We start from the raw sequence: 10,683 nt of genomic DNA on the forward strand, positions 1-10,683 counted from the left end.
TCTCTGGTCCTGTCTGTCCCTGGTTTGTATTACATGCACACACATTTCACACCAAAACATTGTTACCCAGTCCCTTTAGATTCAAGCTGCTCAATGTCTCTGTGTTATTTCCCAGGCAGAAATGTGTGCCCAGGTGCTGTGTTCCAGAGGTGTCAGTGAAGGTGGCTCATGCAAGTACATGTGAGATGGGTTGGACCTCCCATACAGGTGAAATATAGAGCAAATAAACCATGAGCCTTCCCTGTTCCCAAGGGGCTTGGCAGAGCTTTTTGATTGATCTATGACCACTTTGATGACTGGGGGGATCATCAGAATGAATATGAGTATGTCCTTAATGTGGAAAATTTAGCAAGGATGCCACTGGCTTTTTAAGCATGTGAAACCTAACCAGTAATGGGATTTTGGGTGCAACCTTAATACAAATTTTCATTATTGATTATATTTGCAGAGGCAGCTGCAATATGCTCCGTTTGTCACGAATGAGGGATGAACTGCTGTGTTATAGCCTGCAGTCTGTATCAGTCAGCTGTGGTGAAGTCAGGGTCTGGGTTCTCATTTCTCAGTGGATAACAAGGTGACAGTTTTCACTGATTGAAAACCTGCTTCTGCTTTTCAGCAAAGGGAGCTTAATCCTTCTATTTCTTTTGTTAGTCAGTTCCTCTTGTTAGAAGTCATGTTTCTGTCTCACTATCCTTACAAGGATGCTGGTTACTTTGATTCCTTTGTAGGGTTGAGCAAGTGTGTGGCTTAGTGCACTAGTTTGCCTCGACAGAAAGCCATTATCATTATTGATGAACCTGTCACTGCCTGGCAAGTTACCAGGAAGTGTGCAGAGGTAAAGCTTTCCTTAGGGTGCGCTTTGCTGCAGCACTCTGTGTTAAGGTCCTCAGACACACAGGGATTGTAGGAAAAAAAACATCACTTAGTTTTCAGGTGGAAGAGGGGAAGAAAAATAAAAGCAGTTCCAGTCTTTAATTTCAAGTAGCAATGGCTAAGCTCTCCCATCTAGTGAGGGACTGTGACATGTAGACAAAAGTATCATTCTTACTATTTATTATCCACTTGTGCTACTGTTTTTATTCTGACATCTGATCAGTAAGTGTGGAAAATATATTTCTTTATGGTACATGAGGAACAAAGGAGAAATTAGGAAGCATCTCTGTCACTAACAGTGGCCATGTGAGCAGCATAAGGGATTTCCAGTTGTGCAGGCAAAGCTGCAATGAGCAGCAATACTCAGGTCCTGACTCGAAATGGATCTTGAAATGAGATGCAGCTCCCTAACAGTGAGAGTGATGATGTCTGAAACAGTTACTGGAAAAAAAAAGGCAGATTTGTCAATGTTTAGAGTTTCTCAGAGTAGCATTAGCTGCTTTGGGAAAGGCAAGCTTTAGCACAGCTTTGAGGACAAGTCCCCAGCATGCGTGTAAGGAAGGTGGTTTAGATGTTCAGAGCTCTCTGTGGCAGCAAAGAGACTGTGAAATCTAACTTTGGCAGTTCAGCTGTTTAGCCAACACCTGCTGCAAATACCATTAAATACAGAAATGTGGTTTCTTTTTCCTACTTTGGCATTGTATTGCTGAGGTACAGCTTCTTGTGCCCCTTGGCCTTACCTGTGCACAGAAATGCTGGTTCCATACCTACTGAAATTGCACAGGGAGGTTTATTCTCAGCATACCACCACAGACTTCTCTCAAAAAGATGCTGAACACAAGACAAGGTCATAAATAAAAACACATGCTCTTTCTTGACTAGTTCAAAATGAAATCTGTACTGTATGAGCAAACCAACTTAAAATTCAATCATATTTTTGAATAAGAGGAGCATGAAGGGAAATAGTGGGTGATTAACCCATGCACATCTACGTTCCCTTTGACCTGAAAGTTAATGTTTGCACAGTGGAAATGCACTGCTGGCTTTGGGTTAAAAATTGTTTAAAGGACAAGGATGCCCAGTAGCTGTGAAGGCTACAACTATGGTCAGAGCTTCTATCTTTCTGTCGGATACCATCTGCTTTTCCTGAGGCTTGTTCTGCTGTGGCTTACATGGGTTTGATGGACTGTGCTACCCTTGCTGAATAAAAGGTCAGATTGCAAATTCGAAGTGGCTGTCCAAAATTAGCACCAGAGTGGGGAAGGACAGAACAAAGCAATGTGACTAAATTTCTGCTGACTTCTAAGAGTGGTGGTTCTAGCTTGCAGGTAGAAACATCACAGCAACGTGAGCAGGTGGCTTCTCCAGCTTCTATTCATGCAGCATCTGCTTTTTGGCAACAAGGAGTGTGTGCTTTCTGCTGCAGACAACTTTTATGATCTTTCCTGCACAAATAAATGATAATAATTAACCTGTCTGGCATCTCCTGCTGAACAGTCCCAGAAAAATGACAAGGACATATTTCATAAGAGCCACTCTACAGGAAAGTACATGTTATTAAAAAGAGCCTTTTTTAAAACATTGCTGTAGGCAGTGATTTAAAAAAAAAGTATAAACATTATTGCTTTATTTTGCTATATTGTGATGAAAGGTTCAAAAAAGAGGTTCATTCTCCTGGTACTGAGTAGTACACTATCAGATAAACAAAGACAGCTTGTCTAAAGAGCTCCTGTCCAATTTAGCAGTGTGTAAAGGGTTAACAAGCAAAGAACAGATGCAAGTTGAGGAAGCTGTAATCACAGAGACAGAAGTGAATGAGGATATTTATTAATAGGTACATCACTGATGCATTGTAGCTGATGAAGATAGGAGAAGTTGGTCAATTTAGAAGTAGGGTGCATCACCGTGAAAAGCAACAGGTTGTTGCAACAGGAGGGGCACAAATACATCAGAAAGGATTTGCCTCAGTCACCCCTGATGTCTTTTGCTCACAGGAGGGAAGAGCTTGACTCTTGGGGCTGGACAATGCCTTACTGCAGGACACAGTGGTGAGCTGTGATCCAATAATAGTTCACACCATGGCCCCACTACCTGAATCAGCAGGAAACAAAATGCCTTTTAACGCATATGCTGTGAATTCAAATTTTTTTTAGTCCCCTTTTTCTGTTGGATCAAATACAAGCTGCTTCAACTTCTCATTGAAATGAAATATTTTCCATTCTCCTCCTCATCTTTCATTCATCACCAGGATGTTGAACACTATCTGCTAAATTTTCAAGCAAGTCCCTTGGTATTTTCATGCTGCCTCTCTGAAGTAGAAAGAGCTCTTTGAAGACCTCTTCAGATGCCTCTGAGAACAGTTCACAAGTAATAAGCTGCTGGTATGCAGGTACCATCCAGATGTGCATGCATCATGTAGCAAATACAGTGCTATGGATGTCTTTTGCTTTTTGACATACTTCTTTTGGGTCTTGTTATGTCTTTCAGCTGGAATCTCCTTGGAGTAAAGGCCAGGTAAAGACATGCACTGGATAACACCATGAACCCAGAAAGGTGGCTGAGAAAACATGGAATGCTTTTAATGCTCATTCTTCCAGGCTTAATTCATTGTGTTTATGTCCCATGTTTATTGTCCTGGTTTAGGGCAAGCTTGGGAGGAAGTCACCCTAGGACCTTTATGCAAAAGCAATTAATCATGTTTCCATGTTTCATAGTTACATGACAATAAATACAGTTGCTAAAATATTAATGAAGTACATCTATATTTCATGTTACATAAGATTTATAGTCAAGATTTATACTGCAACTAACTAAAGGAGTTGTTTAGGCTAAATCACAGAATTACTGAGCCTGGATGTGACCTTTGGAGATATCTCATCCAATCCTCTGCTCAAGGAGGGTCAGCTGGAGCAGGTTGCCCAGGACCATATCCAGATGGATTTTGAATGGTGGAAAATGCAAACCTCTCTGTGCAATGTATTCCAGTGTTTGACCACCACTTAATATTCACATTTATGGGCAAGAAGGGAAGTCCACAGAGCTACAGGCCAGCCCGACCTCCATCCCTCAGAAGGGATACTTCAAGGCAACTAATCCTGGAAAACATTTTCACACACATGAAGAGCATGAAGATGATTTGGAGTGATCAACATGGATCTATTATTTCCCGCTTGAATTGTATGGGCTAGAAGAGAGACACAACATGTGTTAAGATTTTTCTTCTGTATTTCATATAATTTGGAGATCAATAACTTAAGTGGCATTTCAACAGAATCTCACTAAATAATGTTTTTTTGTGGAATGGAATGGAATGGAATGGAATGGAATGGCAAGGTTAGGCAGCCTAATCGGCTTTAAAATATTACATGGCCATCAAGTGAGTAAAGTGACATCACCTTGTCTGCTTTTAGGAAACAAAACCAACCAGGAAATAGGCCTACAGATAATTAAACAGCAACACCTCTATTTTTACCTATCCCATGAGAAGAAAACAAGAGAATGGAGCCTGTAAGGAGATGTGAGCAAGGTGAAATGTAGGCTCCCAAAGGGAAATGTAAGGTAAAATGTGATGTTCTCTCTCCTGCTGTGTGTCTCAGTAAAAGAGTATCTTGGAAACCCCTGAAACTCTGCAACTGCAGTTCGCTAAACTGTAGTCAAATGTGTAATTTTTCACTGTCAGAAAATAAGTGAGGTGAACTTTTTACTCTTAAATCTTGTCTGGTAGAAAAGGAGTCTCAAGGGTAGGTGACAGGTGCCAGGTACTTCATTTCTTTGGCAATGATGAATCACTGCTCAAGGTGAGCTAACATATTCACAGTCTCTACCCTGTCCTGGAGAATTCTTCTCTGCTGGAGCAATTTTTTATGGCAAAGCTGGGAGAGACCAGGGTATGGAGAGAGCCTTCCTGGTGTGCAGAACAAAGACCTGAAGAAGACTTATAACTTGGAGATTACTCAGTCTATATTCTTCTAGAGCCAAGGAGAAGTGTCTCTCCCTCTCCCCCATCCAGAACCACTGGCTCTTCATTCAGCCCATCTTCTCCCTCAGGGCAGCCAGCTCATTTTGATCCTAAAAGTGGCAGCTCTCAGTGACTGGAGTGTGTTGCTCAGAGGAGCTACCAGTTTTCAGAGAAGCAAAGGTGATTTAGGACCTGCCCCTCCTACAGCCCAAGCTCAGTGGCTGCTGTAGGGGTCACAGGTGCTGGTAACTGCTTTGGGGAGGGAAGGCTTCCAGGATGCTCTAGGAGAGGAAGGGACATTAATTCAGGATCACATTCAAATTTCAGTGGTTGCCTCCCAGAAATTTCCTCCTGGCAGGGCATATAAGCAGAGCAGGTGATGGAAATGGAAAAAATGCTGCTTTTCCTTTCCTTTCCAGGGGTTGAGAATTCAAAGTGAAAAAAAAAATCAAATAAAATCAATTGTGTTTTTTCCCCTGCAACTTCTGGAGTGCAGAGCTACTTTCATTAGTATTCTGTAGCTAAATGCTTGCTGCCACTTCTTCCCCAGCAACAGCTTTCTTGAAGAATATTAATATTTCAGAATTTTTAAGTTCCCCTTACTAGCTCTAATCACAGGAATACAAAATCCTCCCTTGCTTTTGGCCCCAAAATGCTGTGTAATGTTGCCACACAGTGTTTCCCAAATATCACTGCCTTCACCACGATGAAGACGTGATCTCTTCTATCCCCCAGCTCAGAAGAATTAATGAACAAATATTTGTTACACATTGAAAGGGTTGTGTCTGAAAATTGCTAGAGGTACAATTTACAAAAGAAGTTTATAAAACAGTTACAGAATGGCTTTTCTTGGTTCTAAACACCTTGTTCTTTCCCCCTCCCCATGTGTGGGAGCTCTGACCCTTTTTTAACATCCAAGGGGGAACAGGGGCAGTGAGGAAACCCAGTCCCCCTCACCCCTTGTTTGTTCAGATCGATCCTGGGGTTGGTTCTGCAGAGAAGGGCGTTTGGTTAAACACAGACTGGGCTGAGCAAACAGGTTGAAAATTCCCTTGGACTTTCTCACTCGCAGCACTGTCAGCCTGCCTCCAGCCCAGCTCAGTTGATCAGTGAGCAGGCTTTGCTTGCCAGGCTGCTTTGGCCAGATACCTGCTCGGGGTTTGTGTCTGCTCCAGGAGGAGGATAACCAGGAGGAGGATGACGGGCCTGCAGGTAAGAGGTTGGGTGCCTGGAACCCACCAGTGCTGGCTGTAGAAACCCTTTCTCTGCTCACATTAATTTTTTGGAGCTGTTTCATTTTATTGTGCCCCTCTTTTGTGTGTCAAGGTGTGTTTTTAAAGCTTTCTTGGGATGAAGTATTTTGCTGTGTTTAATCTATAAATAAGCATTTCTCTCCCTCTTCGCCTCCTTTGGAAATCATTCTTGGTCAGGACCTCTTCATGGTGGGAGTTGTCCTTTCCCCCCGCTCGGCATGTGCCCCTCCTCCTGTCCTGTTTGCCAGGGGGTGTTTCCCCCTCAGCCTATGAAATCTGGCTGGCAACATCTGCCCAGATGTTGCAATCCTGGCCGCCATCTTCCCTGGCAGCCCGGGGAGCGGCTCCATTCAGGGCTGTTCCTCAGTACCCCTTGCAGGGCACCCTGGAGCAGCCAGGCTGTGGCCATGCCCACCTCTCCAAGCCCCAGCAGGGCAGCTGGCAGGAGCTTTCCCTGCACCATTTGCCAGAGCACAGGGGAGCTCTGTGAGAAGGGTGTGATAGGGCAGGTTTGTGGCTCAAGCACAGGAACAAGAGTCTTGCAACCCTGAATCTCATCAGCACCTCACCACTGTTGTGGGGGGCCAGCTGCCCCAGGGCCACTGGGGTGCATGAGCTGCTGCAGCATGCAGGAGTGGCAAGGCCTCACCCCAGGACATGGTGAGTCTCAGGAACTTGTGTAGGATCATCAAATTTCTCCCTGGACTTTTGGGATGTTATTGTTACTAAGCCTGTTTCTAGTTCTGGAGATACATGAGTGTGCTCCTTCCCCACCTTCTCTAAAATAATGCTCATTATTTTACACAGTGCTCTTACAGTGCTCATTCCCCTCTGAGGAGTCCTGTCTCCTTAAACAGTACGATTTCACCATGCTTCTTCCCTGCCTGTCCATGACACTTCCCAGCCCTCACCATCCTCTTTCAGCAGCAGGGCAGCCTTGTCCCTGCACCATTCCAGATGAGGATCCAGCTGATTCATGTCATGGCTGTGACTGCATCTTCCATGTCCATCTTTGCCTCACTCCTAGCAGCCCTAACACCTTGTTGGCCATTGTGGCTGTGGCTGCAGGCTGAGTGTGGGTCTGCCTGGAGCTGCTCATGGGAACAGGCTGCTCTGCCAGCAGCTCCTCTTTGGGACATCACATGTACCCCCACCCTGTCATCACCTCACCTGCTTCACCCTCTCTTGGCAACTCTCCTCCAAAACTGTTGGTTTACCCTTCCTCTCCACTCCCTGGCATCCATCCCTCTCTCCTGCTGTCTGCAGAGTGTCATGTCCCAGCCTAGAGCTGAGCAGGTCCTTTCAGGAAAGGTCTGGCCCTGGACCATCTCCAGCACTTTTGGAGCACAGGGATGTTGAAATGTCAGGGGAGGTGGCAGTTTCTTCTGGAGATATTGGCCCTGCAGCACCAGGGCAGAGCTCTGGTTTGTGTGCTTTGGCTTCAGCCTGCCAGGAGGCTGTGGAGCCCCACACAGAGGGTGACAGACCTGCTCTGCTCATTGCCCCAAATGCTCATGCCAATGTTTCTGCATTTGTGTTGAACACTCCAGGGCCAACTGGACTGAGCTGATAAAAAGTGCCATGCTTCTTGTTGAGAGAGGAATGTTGTTTCCCTGTGTCCTGCAGCAGGAGCTGATAGAGAAATATATTATGCAGTGTTTGAAGAAGGGTCTTAATTACTTTGCAGACTATGTGTTCAGACTTCAAATGCATTTTTCCCATGCCTGCTGTCTAATCTGGAGAACAAAAGGTTATGGTTTATAGGTCAGAGCATGACACCCATTGCGAGCACTCTGCTTTACATCCCAGTTATTCCAATCAATGAGCTACGCTGAATTTTTTATGCTGGGCTAGGCTTTTATCTCTCTCATTTTATCGAAAAACTACAAAACAAAAACCAAAGTGGAGTCAGATGAATACCTAAGGTCCTGTTGGCATAAAAATCTACAGGATCTTGAACAAAATAACAACAGTAGTTAAAAGCAGGGCTGAAAACAAAGAACCACAGAGACTATTTTGTGTAACAGAGAAACCAGCTGCTCAATTACAATAGTGCCCATCAACCTACCCAGCCTGGAGATTTCTATAACTTATCTAGGAAATGTAGAGGCCAGGTAGAGATGTAGGGGGAAGTGCTCTGGGACTCAAATCATGGTACCACTTCACAGAGAATGGTTGGATTCTATTTTCACAGATTTTTCAGCCCAGGAAGGATGGTCTGCCGCTGGGCAGGCAGAAAGAGATCATTTCCCTTGGCTTGGGGGCACCTTGTGCAACACAAACTGGGAAATGAGAGGTGGGAGGTAGATAAATAATAAATAATAAATACTAAGAATAATACTTTTGTACTTTTGGCTACATGTCACAGGCTTGGAGGGTTGGAAGGGAGGCATGGTGCCTCAGAGCCCTGGAGAATGATGATTCCAAGGCATGCAGGGAGCACATGTGGCACAGCTTTTTGGGAGCCCAGATAATGTTTGACACCAACTCCCTATGTGCATGTAGAGGAGAGAAGCTTGTCCGAGGTATGCCACAGGGAAAGAGAAAATGAAACCGGGAATAAGAAAAGCCACATCCAATCTCTAGGCAAAAGTCTTGGAGCCACGCTCAGGGTGATAAATCACCAGCAAGGCGTCTCCCCTCCAGTGGCTGCAGTCCTGCCAATGTCTTTTTTTCAGCCTTCAATGCAGTTACCTGAGAATTCTTCTTTTTTTTTTTTTTTTCTTGGCAAGAAAGAATTTATTTGACCAAACAATGATGCAGCAGCTTCTGCTGCCACTCCAGAGGCAGTGGGGCAGTGCCACCCCCTGCAGCCCCTGGTGCAGCTGGGGAAGGCAGCATCTCTGCATCCCAGCATCTCTCCCAGCCCAGTGGGAAGTGCCCCCTGGCATCGCTGTGCGCTGCAGCACCAGCGCGGGCACAGAGCAGCTTCTTGCTGCCGAGTTGGTTTTCTTTCTTCCCTCTGGCCCAGCAAGCAGAGGCAAAGGGACTTTTGGGGATGCGGATAGACCGTTCAGATGTGCAGGTCTCCAGCTTTTTAGCCTGAAGGACAAGGGATGGATTTGTCACAACAAAAATCTCTGTGCCTCCTTTCCCCCTCGCCCCAGCAGTGTGGCAGCGGCTGCCAGGGAGCACACGATGCTTGCCAGGTACACGAACCCTCTTCGGAGGGTGGCTGTCCCCTCCCAGCCCTCCATCAGCATTCAGCAGAGCCTGTCAAATCTTGCTGGCTGTGCTTCCAGAAAATCAGCTTGTTCCCTCTTCGTCCTCTTCCCTCTTTCCTCCCCTTTTCACCAGGGCTGCCCCGAAGGCGAATGCTCGGACAACCTCTGTAAAGGAGGTAAAGGAGGTACAGGAGGATGCAGTGTGGAAGTCTCAGTTAATTCTGGAACTGCTGCAGTCCCATCAGATGTTGCTGCATTTCCGCTCAAAAGAAGGGAGGGGGGAAGAAAAACGGGGCGGGGGGGAATGTTCCAATACAATACATTTGCCAAGGCTGCTTAGGTGACCTACTGCTTTGCATATCAATATGCTTCTTGCAGAACCCAGCGGAGAGCAGCTCCTAACGATGTATATTCATTTACAAGACGAGAGATATATCCTCCCTGAACCGAGGGAAACTAGGATGTTTTCAGGTTCAGGCTGAGGAGGGCTTCCAGCCAGCCTGGGTCCCCTGGGAATGGTCTTCTCTTACAGGTCGCTGAAAGGAGCCTGAGGAAAACACATGATTGCTCAGGAGGTTTCAGGCTTGCTCTCTGAGTGTCTCCTACACTGGGAAAATTATAAGGAGGCTGCAAATTGCCCAAGTTGAGCACCCCTGAGGGGAATAATCCAGGGACTGTAATGCTATATATAAAATAAACCAGGTTGTAGGGGCTTCTATAACCAGGTCTGTCCACTTTAATCTGAGACCTGTGCCTCCCGGGGGGCCATACCTCACTGAGGAAGGTCCCTGTGCCTGCCAGGGCTGCTCAGTGCTGGGGACAGCCAGGATGTGTGACAGCCAAGCCTGAGGGCTCCTGGGCTTTGCCATCCTGGCACTGCTGTCTGAAGGCTGATGAGCAGCCCCGCTACTCCTGCAGTTGTTAGAGGGCAGCATTAATATTTAACTCCCTCCCAGGCCACGGGGCTGAACCGCCAGTCGCTGCCAAGAAACACCTCTGCGTTCACACAGAGTTCAACAGAGCTGCTCTGTGGCTTCCTGTAGCATCTGAAGGGAATGTGTTTACATTTCTGACAGTGCAAAGCCAAGGTCTCTGTTATTCTGCTTCCCTTATGTGTCTCAGGCTTTCTGCAGGGCTTTTCCCCATGCTGCAAAGCCGGGATCTGCACCCACTCTATCCTGTGGCTTTTAGCCATGCTCAGACCATGACAGCTGGCCATGTCTGTTCCATCTGTGGGTCTCTTGGCAATTCACTGCTCTAGAGACCCAGACAATCATCCAGTAATGGATTAATTCTTGCTTACTACCATGGTGGACAGTTCATGCCCAACAGGACAACGTTTTTTTAGGGCAGATCAGTGACACAGTTTAACTTGGCTGTGTTTCCCTTCATCCCTCATCCCTTCTACATCCTGACCTTTTCTTTGAGCATAGGG

Source organism: Agelaius tricolor, unplaced genomic scaffold (genome assembly GCF_023055355.1).
Source record: "Agelaius tricolor isolate 1412-34295 unplaced genomic scaffold, bAgeTri1.0.p SCAF_9, whole genome shotgun sequence".
NCBI lineage: Eukaryota > Metazoa > Chordata > Aves > Passeriformes > Icteridae > Agelaius > Agelaius tricolor.